Here is an 18638-nt window from a genome sequence, read left to right as displayed (position 1 = left end):
CTTTAACTAATCCTACACGTCATTCTTTATTACTCAAATAAACCAATTGCCCACAAATTGACCACTTTAGATTACGGGTCACAAATAACAGTGTAATTATTTAGTAAATAAATATATACTTGCTTTGGGTACTTATACAGTATGTACAGTAGAAGTAAGAGGTTAGAGGGATAAACCTCATTACTAATACTTTTTAATAATTACCTAATGATTACTGAGTAACAAGGCAAAAAGGTGTTATTTTTAAATAATGACATATTTAGAAAATAAATTAGGCTGAAGAAAGTATTTATATATAGATTTACTTTAATTATTATGTATTTTTAAAATAGTTGCCTATTATTTTTCTGAAAAATGTGTCGACTTATTGTTGCAGATCTAGTTTTTATTCATTATTTATATTTTTTTATTATTTTTTACGATGTTATCTAAAGAAATATGCATAAAAAAGCAACTTTACAATGATTATATAATTAATTATGGACAGTTATGTGTGACAAATCACAGAAATGAGAGCTTAGAGGGGTAAACCTCATTACTAATACTTAAACAAAATTAAGAAAGCATTTATATGAAGATTCACTTTAATTATTATGTATTTTTCAAGTACAGCCAATTTTGTTTCGCAAAATTAGTCTTTTAATTCATATTTTTTATATATTTGGACTTTTTACAATGTTATTTTAAAAAATATGCATAAAACAGTAACTTCAAAATGATTATATAATTCATTAGGAACCGTAATGTGTTTTTTGATCAATTCCTTTACTTAAATTATCCCATTCTAATATTGATTTACTTTCTAACTTTGGGAATAATGTATATTCTCTGATGGGAAGTTGTCAGTGTGACTTAAAAAAAACGTGAAGCCAATAATTAAGCAAGTAAATAAAGTAAAAAAGACGTAACTTCCCCCATGTCCTTCAGTGCAGACTATAATTTGAGTTGGAAGCTGAGCCTCTCTAAACCTCAGACAATAAGCACTGGCTGTTCGACAGAGAGGCTACAAGTACACACATCCTTTACTCAAGTAGAAGTACACACATCCTTTACTCAAGTAGAAGTACAGATACTCGTGTTTAAAAATACTCTGGTAAAAGTAGAAGTACTGACTAAACTTCTTCAATAAACGTAAAATTAAAGAGGCTTTGAAATGTACTTCAGTAAAAAGTACCCATAACTAGCAGCTGTTTTAAAGAGTACCTGACCTCCCTTTATATTAATAGAACAATAATGTCATTGTTAGCTAATGAATGTTTCCATGCTGAACAACGGCAACATGACAACGTTTCCATTGGTCCCTCTTCTTTAGAGAAGACCAGGAAATGATGGATACACGGATCGTGTTCAAATCAATAGGAACGCAATGACTCTAAAGAATAATGATCACGCATCAAACACACATTCAGACTAAAGGAACCAGCTGTTTGGAAAATGAGAGAAATAGAAAGTACAAGTATTTGAGTTCAACATGAGAGAAGTAGAAAGTACAGGTATTTGAGTTCAACATGTAAGAAGTAGAAAGTACAGGTATTTGAGTTCAACATGTAAGAAGTAGAAAGTACAGGTATTTGTGTTTAACATGTAAGAAGTAGAAAGTACAGGTATTTGAGTTCAACACGTAAGAAGTAGAAAGTACAGGTATTTGAGTTCAACATGTGAGAAGTAGAAAGTACAGGTATTTGAGTTCAACATGTAAGAAGTAGAAAGTACAGGTATTTGAGTTCAACACGTAAGAAGTAGAAAGTACAGGTATTTGAGTTCAACATGTAAGAAGTAGAAGTACAGGTATTTGAGTTCAACATGTAAGAAGTAGAAAGTACAGGTATTTGAGTTCAACATGTAAGAAGTAGAAAGTACAGGTATTTGAGTTCAACACGTAAGAAGTAGAAAGTACAAGTATTTTGGTTCAACATGTGAGAAGTAGAAAGTACAGGTATTTGAGTTCAACATGTGAGAAGTAGAAAGTACAAGTATTTGAGTTCAACATGTGAGAAGTAGAAAGTACAGGTATTTGTGTTCAACATGTAAGAAGTAGAAAGTACAGGTATTTGAGTTCAACATGTAAGAAGTAGAAAGTACAGGTATTTGAGTTCAACATGTGAGAAGTAGAAATACAGGTATTTGTGTTCAACATGTAAGAAGTAGAAAGTACAAGTATTTGAGTTCAACATGTAAGAAGTAGAAAGTACAGTATTTGAGTTCAACATGTAAGAAGTAGAAAGTACAGGTATTTGAGTTCAACATGTAAGAAGTAGAAAGTACAGGTATTTGAGTTCAACACGTGAAGTAGAAAGTACAGGTATTTGATCAAATGTAAGAAGTAGAAAGTACAGGTATTTGAGTTCAACATGTAAGATAGAAAGTACAGGTATTTGAGTTCAACATGTAAGAAGTAACACAGGTTAATGTAAGAAGTAGAAAGTACAGTATTTGAGTTCAACATGTAAGAAGTAGAAAGTACAAGGTATTTGAGTTCAACATGTAAGAAGTAGAAAGTACAGGTATTTGTGTTCAAAAAATGTAAGAAGTAGAAAGTACAGGTATTTGAGTTTCAAACATGTAAGAAGTAGAAAGTACAGGTATTAGTGTTCAACATGTAAGAAGTAGAAAAGTACAGGTATTAGTGTTCAAACATGTAAGAAGTAGAAAGTACAGGTATTTGGGTTCAACATGTAAGAAGTAGAAAGTACAGGTATTTGTGTTCAACATGTAAGAAGTAGAAAGTTCAGGTATTGGGTTCAACATGTAAGAAGTAGAAAGTACAGGTAGTTGTGTTCAACATGTAAGAAGTAGAAAGTACAGGTATTTGTGTTCAACATGTAAGAAGTAGAAGTACAGGTATTGTGTTCAACATGTAAGAAGTAGAAAGTGACAGGTAATTTAGTGTTCACATGTAAGAAGTAGAAAGTACAGGTATTAGTGTTCAACATGTAAGAAGTAGAAAGTACAGGTATTAGTGTTCAACATGTAAGAAGTAGAAAAAGTACAGGGTATTAGTAGTGTTCAACATGTAAGAAGTAGAAAGTACAGGTATTTGGGTTCAACATGTAAGAAGTAGAAAGTACAGGTATTTGTGTTCAACAGAGATGTAGAAAGTACAGGTATTTGTGTTCAACATGTAAGAAGTAGAAAGTACAGGTATTTGTGTTCAACATGTAAGAAGTAGAAAGTACAGGTATTAGTGTTCAACATGTAAGAAGTAGAAAGTACAGGTATTTGTGTTCAACATGTAAGAAGTAGAAAGTACAGGTATTAGTGTTCAACATGTAAGAAGTAGAAAGTACAGGTATTTGGGTTCAACATGAGAGAAGTAGAAAGTACAGGTATTTGAGTTCAACATGTAAGAAGTAGAAAGTACAGGTATTTGAGTTCAACATGTAAGAAGTAGAAAGTACAGGTATTTGAGTTCAACATGTGAGAAGTAGAAAGTACAGGTATTTGGGTTCAACATGTAGAAGTAGAAAGTACAGGTATTAAATGGAAGCGAAAGTGGTATGTTCAACATGACTAAGAAAGTAGGTAAAAATTTGAGTTCAACATTTGGAAGTAGAAAGTACAGGTATTTTGTTCAACATGTAAAAGTAGAAAGTACAGGTATTTGTGTTCAACATGTAAGAAGTAGAAAGTACAGGTATGTGTTCAACATGTAGAAGTAGAAAGTACAGGTATTTGTGTTCACATGTGAGAAGTAAGAAAGTACAGGTATTGTGTTCAACATGTGAGAAGTAGAAAGTACAGGTATTTGTGTTCAACATGTAAGAAGTAGAAAGTACAGGTATTTGAGTTCAACATGTAAGTAGAAAGTACAGTATTTGAGTTCAACATGTAAAGTAGAAAGTACAGGTATTTGAGTTCAACACGTTAAGAAGTAGAAAGTAACAGGTATTTGAGTTCAACATGTGAGAAGTAGAAAGTACAGGTATTTGAGTTCAACATGTAAGAATTAGAAAGTACAGTATTTGAGTTCAACACGTAAGAAGTAGAAAGTACAGGTATTTGAGTTCAACATGTAAAGAAGTAGAAAGTACAGGTATTTGAGTTCAACATGTAAGAAGTAGAAAGTAGCAGGTATTTGAGTTCAACATGTAAGAAGTAGAAAGTACAGGTATTTGAGTTCAACACGTAAGAAGTAGAAAGTACAAGGTATTTGGTTCAACCTGTGAGAAGTAGAAAGTACAGGTATTGAGTTCAACATGTGAGAAGTAGAAAGTAGCAGGTATTTGAGTTTCAACATGTAAGAAGTAGAAAGTACAGGTATTTGAGTTCAAACACGTAAGAAGTAGAAAGTACAGGTATTTGAGTTCAACATGTAAGAAGTAGAAAGTAACAGGTATTTGAGTTCAACATGTAAGAAGTAGAAAGTACAGGTATTTGAGTTCAACATGTAAGAAGTAGAAAGTACAGGTATTTGAGTTCAACATGTAAGAAGTAGAAAGTACAGGTATTTGAGTTCAACATGTAAGAAGTAGAAAAGTACAGGTATTTGAGTTCAACATGTAAGAAGTAGAAAGTACAGGTATTTGAGTTCAACATGTAAGAAGTAGAAAGTACAGGTATTTGAGTTCAACATGTAGAAGTAGAAAGTACAGGTATTTGAGTTCAACATGTAAGAAGTAGAAAGTACAGGTATTTGAGTTCAACATGTAAGAAGTAGAAAGTACAGGTATTTTGAGTTCAACATGTAAGAAGTAGAAAGTACAGGTATTTGAGTTTCAACATGTAAGAAGTAGAAAGTACAGGTATTTGAGTTCAACATGTAAGAAGTAGAAAGTACAGGTATTTGGAGTTCAAACATGTAAGAAGTAGAAAGTACAGGTATTTGAGTTCAACATGTAAGAAGTAGAAAGTACAGGTATTTGAGTTCAACATGTAGAAGTAGAAAGTACAGGTATTTGAGTTCAACATGTAGAAGTAGAAAGTACAGGTATTTGAGTTCAACATGTAAGAAGAAAGTACAGGTATTTGAGTTCAACAGTAAAGTAGAAAGTACAGGTATTTGAGTTCAACATGTAAGAAGTAGAAAGTACAGGTATTTGAGTTCAACAGTAAGAAGTAGAAAGTACAGGTATTTGAGTTCAACATGTAAGAAGTAGAAAGTACAGGTATTTGAGTTCAACATAAGTAAGGTAGAAGTACAGGTATTTGAGTTCAACATGTAAGAAGTAGAAAGTACAGGTATTTGAGTTCAACATGTAAGAAGTAGAAAGTACAAGTATTTGGTTCAACATGTAGAAGTAGAGTACAGGTATTTGTGTTCAAATGTAAGTAAAGTACAGGTTTGAGTTCAACATGTAAGAAGTAGAAAGTACAGGTATTAGTGTTCAACATGTAAGAAGTAGAAAGTACAGGTATTAGTGTTCAACATGTAAGAAGTAGAAAGTACAGGTATTTGGGTCAACATGTAAGAAGTAGAAAGTACAGGTATTTGTGTTCAACATGTAAGAGTAGAAGTACAGGTATTTGTGTTCAACATGGTAAGAAGTAGAAAGTTACAGGTATTTGTGTTCAACATGTAAGAAGTAGAAAGTACAGGTATTTGTGTTCACATGTAAGAAGTAGAAAGTACAGGTATTTGTGTTCAACATGTAAGAAGTAGAAAGTACAGGTAATTTGTGTTCAACATGTAAGAAGTAGAAAGTACAGGTATTAGTGTTCAACATGTAAGAAGTAGAAAGTACAGGTATTAGTGTTCAACATGTAAGAAGTAGAAAGTACAGGTATTAGGTTTCACATGTAAGAAGTAGAAAGTACAGGTATTTAGTGTTCAACATGTAGAAGTAGAAAGTTCAGGTATTTGGGTTCAACATGTAAGAAGTAGAAAGTACAGGTATTTTGTGTTCAACATGTAAGAAGTAGAAAGTACAGGTATTTGTGTTCAACATGTAAGAAGTAGAAAGTACAGGTATTTGTGTTCAACATGTAAGAAGTAGAAAGTACAGGTATTAGTGTTCAACATGTAAGAAGTAGAAAGTACAGGTTATTTGTGTTTCAACATGTAGAAGTAGAAAAGTACAGGTATTAGTGTTCAACATGTAAGAAGTAGAAAGTACAGGTATTTGTGGTTCAACATGTAGAAGTAGAAAGTACAGGTATTTGAGTTCAACATGTAGAAGTAGAAAGTACAGGTATTTGAGTTCAACATGTAAGAAGTAGAAAGTACAGGTATTTGAGTGTCAACATGTAGAAGTAGAAAGTACAGGTATTTGGTTCAACATGTAGAAGTAGAAAGTACAGGTATTGTGTTCAACAGTGTAAGAAGTAGAAAGTACAGGTATTTGTGTTCAACATTAGAAGTAGAAAGTACAGGTATTTGTGTTCAACATGTAAGAAGTAGAAAGTACAGGTATTTGTGTTCAACATGTAAGAAGTAGAAGTACAGGTATTAGTGTTCACAGTAAGAAGTAGAAAGTACAGGTATTAGTGTTCAACATGTAAGAAGTAGAAAGTACAGGTATTTGAGTTCAACATGTAAGTAGAAAGTACAGGTATTGAGTTCAACATGTAAGAAGTAGAAAGTACAGGTATTTGTGTTCAACATGTAAGAAGTAGAAAGTACAGGTATTTGTGTTCAACAATGTAAGAAGTAGAAAAGTACAGGTATTTGAGTTCACATGTAAGAAGTAGAAGTACAGGTAATTTGAGTCAACATGTAGAAGTAGAAAGTACAGGTATTTGAGTTCAACATGTAAGAAGTAGAAAGTACAGGTATTTGAGTTCAACATGTAAGAAGTAGAAGTACAGGTATTTGTGTTCAACATGAAAGAAGTAGAAAGTACAGGTATTTGTGTTCAACATGAAAGAAGTAGAAAGTACAGGTATTTGTGTTCAACATGTGAGAAGTAGAAAGTACAGGTATTTGTGTTCAACATGTGAGAAGTAGAAAGTACAGGTATTTGTGTTCAACATGTGAGAAGTAGAAAGTACAGGTATTTGGGTTCAACCATGTAAGAAGTAGAAAGTACAAGGTATTTTAGTTACAACATGTAAGAAGTAGAAAGTACAGGTATTTGGGTTCAACATGTAAGAAGTAGAAAGTACAGGTATTTGAGTTCAACATGTGAGAAGTAGAAAGTACAGGTATTTGGGTTCAACATGTAAGAAGTAGAAAGTACAGGTATTTGAGTTCAACATGTAAGAAGTAGAAAGTACAGGTATTTGAGTTCAACATGTAAGAAGTAGAAAGTACAGGTATTTGGGTTCAAAATGTAAGAAGTAGAAAGTACAGGTATTTGAGTTCAAAATGTAAGAAGTCAAAGTAAAATGTCGTCAGAAAAATAAGTAGTGGAGTAAAGTACTGATACCAGACAAATGTACTTAAGTGTAGTAACGAAGTATTTGTACTCCACTACTTCCCACCTCTGCTGTCCGATGGCTATAACGCAGTCTTATTTCTAAACGGGTGATATCACCTACGCGTCTGATCCAAACCGCAGATGCTATTGTTGTAGCTGGGAGGTTTTTGGCATCACTTGGAAACCCCTTAACTTATTCCTGTGGGAGTTTCACACAAAAACAAACGATTCTGAACGCGCTCCAAATGAGAGTCCATCTGTCTTGGCTGCAGGACAGCGGATTGATAAACTGCTCCGCTATGCCCAGTGCAAAATACTCCAAAGGGGCCAACCAATTACACAGTCCCTGCTGAAGGGTTAATCTGTGTTCTCCATTAATGGCCACCACGATTACTGCCCGTGAAACCCTCTAACTGGGATTTGGGGGGTATCATTTGAAGGCATGCAGAGGAGGTCTTTTCTCTTCACAAAATAAAACGTTATTTTCACACTTTTGAAAACACAAAATCAAGACTACACAGTATGCACCGGTACATTTAGTATGGGTCTTTTTATTTACATTTTGTCACTTATAATTGCAGAAGCATACAGCGTCGTTTTGTTTAGATAATCCTACACAAAATTATCTATTACTCAAATAAAATGATTGCCTTAAGTACAGCCCATACATACTGCACTGCAGGACAACTTCAGATTACGGGTAAATAAAATGGGCTGAACAGTTAATTTTGCAATAAAATGTGTTATTTTTAAATGATGACATATTTAGAAAACAAATAAATATATATAATTTGAAGGCATGCAGAGGAGGTAGAGGGGCAAACACTTGAACCTCAAATTGCATTGCAGCCGTTTGTGTGAGTTGGTGACGTTTGATGTGCCAATCTCTCACTTTAAAATGTCCCAATGCAAAAGCCTCAGAAAGGTTCATTATCAACCGCAACCTAAAGTTTCAAAATGAAAGAAGACAAATATTAATCGGAGCAACCACAAGAGAAAGTACCACTTCATATATTTAGAATGAAACAAACCGAGAAACAGTAGGTTGCGAAAGAACCAGCTGTTTGCAAAATGTAGAAACAGTAGGTTGCAGAATGTAAAACAAGCATGTTGCGATGCGTAGAAACTGCAGGTTGCGATGCGTAGAAACTGCGTGAAGCTGACTGCTCTTGCTCTGTCTTAAAAACGATGAAAAGCAAGCCGGCCAAGAACCCATGTTGTGTCTGTCTATTGATCTCTTCCTCTTCATTTCTGTATTACACACAGCACCTCCCCTTCATACAGTAAATATATTGTATATCGAGAAACAGCACTGCCAATAGATCTTAACAAACTGTTGGCAATGAATAATGGACTTTACTACATCAAATTCAATCGGAAATATTGTTTTAAAGGTTCCATGTCGTGGCCATTTCCACTGATCATAGTTCCATTGTTGAGCTCTACTAGAATAGATTTACATTGTTCAATTTTCCAAACTCACATTGGTTTCTCACAGCATCTCTGTATAGTCTGTGTATTCACTCTCTGTCCTAAGCACCCCCCCTCCCTGTGAGCCCACTGTGCTCTGATTGGTCGGGACGTTGCGAGGCTCGCTGCTCAGTGAGCTGGCTTACTGGTGTGGTTTCCGGGTCGGCGATACAGCGAGAACAAGCGAAACTCATCCTGAGCACACACAAACACTCACAGCCGAAGTAAAAACAATAAGTGTGGCTTGATATCGAGAAAGAGAAAGGTTTATAACGCTGTGAGAATGGGTCTGCGGAGAGCTTTTCTCCGCGATCCCAACTCATCTGTTACCAACCAGGGAGCTCTATGCAAGTCAAGTGGACTCCCTGTTAGTTGAACATTTACGCTAAAGGTCCTGGTGTGTGAGGAGCTCCGCGGATTGGTCCATTTTGGTTCCGGGAACCGCATGACGTCACTTGGTTCCCGGAAGAAACAAATGGAAAAAGATAAATGTCCAACGAGGCGTTCTGGGGCAGCATAGACAGGTGTTAGAGTTTTACTCGCTACAGGGTGTACTTCGAGGGTTTGTGACTCTGCAGACCGTTTACATGCAGAAAAAGCTTCATAACACAAGGGGACGGGTGATAACCGGAAAAGCATGACATGGGACCTCTAAGAAACAAACACAGGTACAATTCAATATACATTTAATGTTTATTCGAGTCAATGTTAGTGTACCTGCTTCTCTTACAACTGCATCACAAGGTATTTCAGACCCTACAAAACATCATCTTAATGAGGCCGACCGTTGCACCCCCCCACTGACATTTCCCTCTTGATTTTGGGCGTGATGGGAGAGTTGAAGAGAGATCAGGGTGTGTCTGAACTTCCCTCTCAGTGTGTGTAAAGATGAAGCTGGAACAACAAACACACGGACGCGATGTGACCGGAGCTTTTGGCCTTCATTCTACACAAAGCAGTCTGAATACAGGGGTCAGGTTTCCATCGACAGCGCAGACCTGGAACTTTCCACCGGGATGAATCCCTCCAGCTGCCATTGTCTCCCTGTTAGTGATGATGATGCGACACGCTGAGGTTGGATCTCTAACCTCTGATTGGATGACGTGCTGACAGCTGCCAGGAAATGGAAACAGCAAGTCGAGTGAAAAGGCTTAAACTCACAAACAGAGGTGGAAGAAGTACTCGGATGTTGTACTTGAGTAAAAGTAGAAGTACCAGAGTGTAGGAATACTCTGTTACAAGTAAAAGTCCTGCATTAAAAATGTTCCTGCCCTGCTGTGGTGCCCTTGAGCAAGGCACCGGACATCCCCCTTCCCCCCCACTCCCATTGCTCCCCGGGCGCTGTGCAATAGCTGCCGACTGCTCCTAGTACTAGACTCCTGGTACTAGGATGGGTTAAAAGCAGAGAACACATGTCACTGTGTGTGCTCTGCATGTGTGGCCATTAAAGAGGGGCTCATCCCTCCCAGTTCTATCTTCTAAAGTCTGATTTAAGATTATGATTATATTTCACATCATTATTCCAGATCTGCAAAGTAACTAAAGGTATTAAAATACATGTAGTGAAGTAAAAGTACACCATTTACCTCTGAACTATAGAGGAGTAGAAGTACAAGTACAAAGTAGCAGAAAATGTACTTAAAGATTGTACCAGGAGGCGTGTGGCGTAGTGGGTTGTCCGTAGGTGTTGGGATCAGGGGGTCACAGGTTCAAACCCACCTGCAGTCAACATGTCGTTGTGTCCCTGAGGCACTTCACCTCAAACTGCTCCTGTGGGGATTGTCCACAGTATCGAGTATGTAAGTCGCTTTGGATAAAAGTGTCTAACAAGTAATGTAATGTACTTAGTTACTTTACACCTCTGCTTCCATGACTTTTTCATGACAAGGTTTGAAATGAAATGAAAACTTATATTCTACATGTCTGTTCAGGGCTGTCCCTCCCTACACGCAGATCACACTGTGTGGATTATGTGCTCCACCGTTTCCCCGCTGCGAGGCTTCGGCGCTAACAGTACACGAGCGTGCTCCACTAGCACGCCCCCCTTGATGTGTACATGAGTTCTAAAGTGGGTGTTAAAGCTTTACATCTTTTGACAAATCAACTACTCCCAAAAATCTGTTAGGAACTAGAAAGCACCTTGACAGCATGGACCAACGCCAAGGCCAACGGTGCATTTACAGGCTCCTCGGATGGTAGCATTCCCCACATTTTGGAAGTCATTCTTCTGTTTTTGGTGTGTTCATGAGCTTTAAGTCAAAATGTGTAAACAACATGGTCGCTACAAAGAAGATCGGTTGTATTTTATGGCTCAAAGGGCTGATATTAGACTGTTCATGTGAATTCTCCCCGTTTAAAACTAGTATTTCTGAATATTCTGAACCCTCAAGAAACCTTGCAATGATAACGAAAGTGAAACAAAATGCGTTGATGTGATTCAGACCAGATCCATTTATATAAAAACCTGTCTGAAAATGAGCTGATCAGATTTTGGCCACTTTATGATGTCGTAAAGTTTTTTTGGCTTGTGTAACCATTACGGCCCGTCCACACAGCTGCGTGCGTTGAAGCTTCAACTCTTCTGCCCATTCACTTTGAATGGGATGACGTCACCTTTCGCCGAACTGCATTGTGGGAGCGTAGCTTCAAAAGCGTTGCTCGCTGCAAAAGTTGAGCAATGTTCAACTTTTGAAGCTTCGACGGAATCGTCAGCCAATCGAATCATATGCCATACAAGCTCTAGCCAATCAAACCGCGTGCTTGTGTGTCCGGGGCGGGAGATTCATGTGATTGGTTGTTGGTCGAGTTTCAAAATAAATCATTGTTTTTTAAGTAATCACACAACTGTTTTGCGACCGCTTTCTCAAGAATCTTTGAGAGGAACGGAAGATTGGAAATAGGTCTATTGTTGGCTAAAACCTCTGGATCGAGGTTGTGCTTTTTAAAGGAATAGTATGCTCATGACACTCATTTTTAAATAATTATCATCCGATAAAACAGACCAGTCTCTGCCAGTCTTTCTTTTCTTTTTTTTTAATCCGATGACATTATCAGTGATTTTAAACTGATTAATTACCGAAATAACATCAACACTGTGGGCGGCGCCATTTTACCGGACGTGACGTAAACCATGCGTTTGGTTTCGAGGACACGTTGATGTTCATGTTATTTACTGTAGTTACTCTCTTCAAATATGCCTCATTGTATCGCGAAACATTGCCACAATTCTGATAGGAACAATCCACGGAATGCTCGGTTCCATCTGTTGCCAAAAGGTAAGCGTAGGAAGTACGTTCGGAGGCAGTGGCTAGCGAAATGTGGCCGGCCCGAACCGAAAGATCCACAGGCGCATGTATGCAGCGAACATTTCAAGTTTCCGGACGACTACTCTGAGAGCATGATAAAACATAACATGGGATTTATTGAACAACCATTACTTAATGGAGATGCAGTACCATCGGTCTTTCTGGTGTCATCACCGACCAGGACACCAGTTCGGCCAGTTGAGAAATCGCCCTCTGGCCAGTTTTTGGTGGCCTTTCCATATAGCGTAGTACCGGCTAGTGGGTATTTCCCCCCCAGTTTTCCGGCCCCATAAAATCGTGGTTCTAGGGCCAGGGACAACGAGGCTGAGTATGCTAAACTAGAGAGGGAATCGCTAGCAAGGGTGGTACTACATGCATACATATCTAGTAATCAAAATCATTGTATCTACTAAGTAGTACTAAGTAGGCTCGAACCTGTATGGCTGAATTCCCCCTTCCAATCTCTTCATATTGCTCAAAACTTCTTCCTCGGCTGACGAGTCCGAACTCAAATACTATGCCATGTTTTCGTGTGTTTACAAAGTGAACGCATGGATGACGTCACGACCATCACGTGACTACTGAAAATGGGCAAAATGGCAGCGGCCTGACGGAATATACAGGTTTTGATAAAAAAGAGCTATAAAATCATTATTTACCGGGGAATATCGCTGATTTCTTCAGGGTATGGTTTAAACATAATGTTTCACTAAATACTGAAGTTTTGATTAATTATCTAATGAGTGGAGCATTCCTTTAAGAAGCGGTTTTATCACTGCTACTTTGAATGATTGTGGAACATAGCCTGATAATAAAGACATATTCATAATATTTAATAAAGAAGTGCTAATTAATGGAAAAACTTCCTTCAACAGCTTAGTTGGAATTGAGTCTAACATACACGTTGATGGTTTAGAAGAGAGAATCATTGAATTTAATTGTTCAAGGTTTATGGCTGAAAAGCATTCTAGTTTACTATCTAGTGTAATATTAGAACGTTTCCGGGAGCTGTTGATAACACTATACTGGTCAAAGGCAAGAGGTCATTAATTTTGTTTTTAAGAGTAACAATGTTATCGTTAAAAAAGCACATAAAATCATTACTACTGAGTGCTATGGGAATAGAAGGCTCAATCGAGCTGTGGCTCTCTGTCAGCCTGGCTACAGTGCTGAAAAGAAATCTTGCATTATTCTTATTCTCATCTATTAATGAAGAGTAGTAGGCTGCTCTCGCTTTACGCAGTGCTTTCTTATATTCATTGAGATTAGATTAAACGAGATTCTTCAAGTTTAGTGGAACGCCATATCCTTTCAAGTTGTCTCGACTTTTGCTTTATTTTGTGGGTTTCGGCATTATGCCATGGAGCTAATCTATGTTGTTTTATTTTCTACTTTTTCAAAGGAGCAACAGAGTCTAATCCTAAGCAGCATTGTGTTATTTTTAACCAAATATCTCTCAGAGGGGCGTGGGGAGGGGCTCCTTCTTTTCATCTAAAGCAGGGGTGTCAAACTCAAAGACACAGTGGGCCAAAATTTAAAAATGGGTAGGCCTACTAGTCGAGGGCCGGACTGGTTCAATGTTTATTGCAAAACTTATTGAAATGAACTTATTGCACATATGAAACCTGGAACTAACAAAGCTTAAATGATTGCCTATAAAAACAACATGAAACATTAAATAATCAGTTGCATTCATTTCTTATGGCTCTAACAGGCCAACAACAGCTTCAAGAAAACTATTCCCCTCAAAGAGAAAACCAAACATGGCCTGTTGTCCTGAGAGAAAGTGCAGAAGGAAGCATCCATTAAACTCAGTGTGCTGCTCTGTGATGCTAGCTCAGATACTTGGCATCTCATCTCGGGTGCAAGGTCATCAATGTTTGGGCTCAGGCTCTGAGCGGAGGAGACCCTCAGGATGGAGTGAAGGTGTGCGTGCAATATACCGGCGGGCCAGATCTAACAGTAATTAGAAATGATCCTGCGGGCCGAAATTAAATCCACCACGGGCCCCCGGGCCATGTGTTTGACACATGTGCTCTAAAGTAACAGACAGAGAATCAGCACTTTTGAAACAGGGCTGAAACAGAGGGGATTATGGGTAATGCTGCAATGATCTGTTTGGTATTTGGAGCCAAACACTTCAGAGACATGTTTGTATATATCTGAGAGCTATAATATATTGATGAAAAACAGTATAATAGGGGGCCTTTAAAGGGGACCTATCATGCAAAATGCACTTTGTGATGTCTTTTATACATAAATATGTGTCCCCGGTGTGTCGGGGAAACTCGAAAATAAAAACCCTTTCTCTTTTCCTCCGTACCCAAAATTCTTTTAAAAAGCGGGGGAACAACGAGTGGATACAGATTTGCTGCCATATGATGTCAAATCGGCGGCGGACCCACAGAGAGTTGCTATCAGAAACAATGCCTGACGTGTTTTGGACGTAATCTCGTCTTTGTTTACATTAGCCTCGCTAACACTCAGAGCTAACCTGTGCTGGAGAGAGCATGTGTTTAAAAAGCAAGAAATAAAAAAAAGAACTCACTTTGTGGTAAACCTGCAAGAGAAAAAGCATTTGAGCTCCATACTGTTTCAGAACTAATCCTTGATGTGGTTTAGAACAGGATGGCGTTTTATCACAGCCGAATTTAACTTTATCTCCGGTTCTGAGATCATTACACTGGCTTCCAGTCGGCCAAAGAATTGATTTTAAAATACTACTGCTAGTTTTTAAATCTCTAAATGGCTTAGGACAGAGGTATATAGACAACCTACTCCATCACTATGAAGCATCCAGGAGTCTCAGGTCTTCTGGGTCGGGTCTCTGTTCCGAGAATAACCACTAAACATGGAAAAGCAGCTTTTAGTTATTATGCCCCAACAATTTGGAACAAACTGCCCATATCATGCACGTCTGCCGAAACAATTCCTATTTTTAAATCCAGATTAAAAACGCACCTATTTGCCGCTGCTTTTAATTGAGCTGCCCATACTCACATGTATCACAATGTATTCTGTACCTGCTGTGTTTATTTATTTATTTAATGTCATTACCTTTGCTTATTATGCCTGTTTTTAAATGCCTTTTTAATAATATATTTATGCTGTATTTGTTCTTAAATGTCTTTTGCTTTTAATCTGTAAAGCACTTTGAATCGCCACGTGCTGAACAGTGCTATATAAATAAAATTGCCTCGCCTCCCCTTTAGAATTCTTAACAGGCATTAGCTCCGCCTCCTCTTTTTTTCTTTTCAAACTAAGGACCCAAAATCTGCGTTTCTCTAACAGGGCGGCAAAAGAGGAATATGAGGGATTTCTAAAATGCATGTTCTGTTTTGGTATTTTGAGAAAAAACACTTCATAGACATGTATTTATATATTTGTAAATATCTGAGACCCATAATATATGCCTAAAAATAGCATGATAGGTATTTTTTCCGTTTCCCTAGTGCCACAGACTAACCAAGCAGAAAACATCACCTTCATTAGCAGGAGGTAAAAATGACCACCATGGTGTGGCAGGAAGCATTAGCACCCCCCATAGAGCCTTCAATCTAATTAACAGCTCATTACAGTGTATTGACAAGACATTCATTAACTCCAGCGTAAATGAGCAATGTTTTAATGACTATGATGGGAGTTGTATTGCACGGGGGAGGGGAGAAAACTAATTGAGATCTGCCAAAATGAGTTGAGGGGGGGGAGAGAGAGCGGACAGGCCTGTGATACTTAAGTGGATTAGTTGTTTGGGAAGAAGGAGGAACACCAGAGGAGATCACAGAGGCTGATTTGCATTACCCAGCAGGCCTTTAGCGCCACCATTTCTAATCTCTATTGACAAGATAAGCTGCCAGAGAGGGAACGTTTCTTTACCACATTTCCGTTTGGTCAGGAAGAGTTCAATCATTTCAACAGAGATGGCAAAAGTACACACATCCTTTACTCAAGTAGAAGTACAGATACTCGTGTTTAAAAATACTCTGGTGAAAGTAGAAGTACTGACTAAACTTCTTTACTCAAGTAAAAGTAAAGAGGCTTTGAAATGTACTTCAGTAAAAAGTACCCATAACTAGCAGCTGCTTTAAAGAGTACCTGACCTCCCTTTATATTAATAGAACAATAATGTCATTGTTAGCTAATGAATGTTTCCATGCTGAACAACGGCAACATGACAACGTTTCCATTGGTCCCTCTTCTTTAGAGAAGACCAGGAAATGATGGATACACGGATCGTGTTCAAATCAATAGGCACGCAATGACTCTAAAGAATAATGATCACACATCAAACACACATTCAGACTAAAGGAACCAGCTGTTTGGAAAATGAGAGAAGTAGAAAGTACAAGTATTTGAGTTCAACATGAGAGAAGTAGAAAGTACAGGTATTTGAGTTCAACATGTAAGAAGTAGAAAGTACAGGTATTTGAGTTCAACATGTAAGAAGTAGAAAGTACAGGTATTTGAGTTCAACATGTAAGAAGTAGAAAGTACAGGTATTTGAGTTCAACATGTAAGAAGTAGAAAGTACAGGTATTTGTGTTCAACATGTAAGAAGTAGAAAGTACAGGTATTTGGGTTCAACATGTAAGAAGTAGAAAGTACAGGTATTTGAGTTCAACATGTGAGAAGTAGAAAGTACAGGTATTTGGGTTCAACATGTAAGAAGTAGAAAGTACAGGTATTTGGGTTCAACATGTAAGAAGTAGAAAGTACAGGTATTTGAGTTCAACATGTGAGAAGTAGAAAGTACAGGTATTTGGGTTCAACATGTGAGAAGTAGAAAGTACAGGTATTTGAGTTCAACATGTAAGAAGTAGAAAGTACAGGTATTTGAGTTCAACATGTAAGAAGTAGAAAGTACAGGTATTTGTGTTCAACATGTAAGAAGTAGAAAGTACAGGTATTTGGGTTCAACATGTAAGAAGTAGAAAGTACAGGTATTTGAGTTCAACATGTGAGAAGTAGAAAGTACAGGTATTTGGGTTCAACATGTAAGAAGTAGAAAGTACAGGTATTTGGGTTCAACATGTAAGAAGTAGAAAGTACAGGTATTTGAGTTCAACATGTGAGAAGTAGAAAGTACAGGTATTTGGGTTCAACATGTAAGAAGTAGAAAGTACAGGTATTTGAGTTCAACATGTAAGAAGTAGAAAGTACAGGTATTTGTGTTCAACATGTAAGAAGTAGAAAGTACAGGTATTTGAGATCAACATGTAAGAAGTAGAAAGTACAGGTATTTGAGTTCAACATGTAAGAAGTAGAAAGTACAGCTATTTGAGTTCAACATGTGAGAAGTAGAAAGTACAGGTATTTGGGTTCAACATGTAAGAAGTAGAAAGTACAGGTATTTGAGTTCAACATGTAAGAAGTAGAAAGTACAGCTATTTGAGTTCAACATGTAAGAAGTAGAAAGTACAGGTATTTGAGTTCAACATGTGAGAAGTAGAAAGTACAGGTATTTGTGTTCAACATGTAAGAAGTAGTAAGTACAGGTATTTGTGTTCAACATGTAAGAAGTAGAAAGTACAGGTATTTGGGTTCAACATGTGAGAAGTAGAAAGTACAGCTATTTGAGTTCAACATGTAAGAAGTAGAAAGTACAGGTATTTGAGTTCAACATGTAAGAAGTAGAAAGTACAGCTATTTGAGTTCAACATGTAAGAAGTAGAAAGTACAGCTATTTGAGTTCAACATGTAAGAAGTAGAAAGTACAGGTATTTGAGTTCAACATGTAAGAAGTAGAAAGTACAGGTATTTGAGTTCAACATGTAAGAAGTAGAAAGTACAGGTATTTGGGTTCAACATGTAAGAAGTAGAAAGTACAGGTATTGAGTTCAACATGTAAGAAGTAGAAAGTACAGGTATTTGAGTTCAACATGTAAGAAGTAGAAAGTACAGGTATTTGAGTTCAACATGTAAGAAGTAGAAAGTACAGGTATTAGAGTTCAACATGTAAGAAGTAGAAAGTACAGGTATTTGAGTTCAACATGTAAGAAGTAGAAAGTACAGGTATTTGTGTTCAACATGTAAGAAGTAGAAAGTACAGGTATTTGTGTTCAACATGTAAGAAGTAGAAAGTACAGGTATTTGTGTTCAAAGTATAAGAAGTCAAAGTAAAAAGTTGTCTGTTGTATTGTGTTCACTGTTGGAGGAGCCTGTGACCTAAGATGTTCATTACCATAAGCTTTGTACGAATGACAATACAAGCCTTGAATCTTGGGCCTTACTTTCTGCATTTTATCACATTTTGTTGAATGACACACTTCGTAGTCTCTTGGCTTGGGGGAAGGTTGCAAGTATTAACGAATCGAAGTTACAAGTCATGGTGTTGAAGTCAGAGTCATTAAATGTCTGAGTCATATGCTCAATTTGGGTTCTTCCCCTTAGTACACCGCATGTTGTACACAGTGAACGCTTTGTCTCAAATGTGCTCAAAGCTACCGTGTGAAGTAACGGTCAATGAGCTAACAAGCTAACATGCTAGCAGCGTTCGAATCAGCTAATCATTACAGACTGCTCAATTAACCCAATACAATTAACAGTGGCTTTATTTCGATCACCAGTA

This window comes from Gymnodraco acuticeps, unplaced genomic scaffold (assembly GCF_902827175.1).
Source record: "Gymnodraco acuticeps unplaced genomic scaffold, fGymAcu1.1, whole genome shotgun sequence".
NCBI classification, from domain to species: Eukaryota; Metazoa; Chordata; class Actinopteri; order Perciformes; family Bathydraconidae; genus Gymnodraco; species Gymnodraco acuticeps.
Note: the sequence above shows the minus strand (reverse complement) of the source record.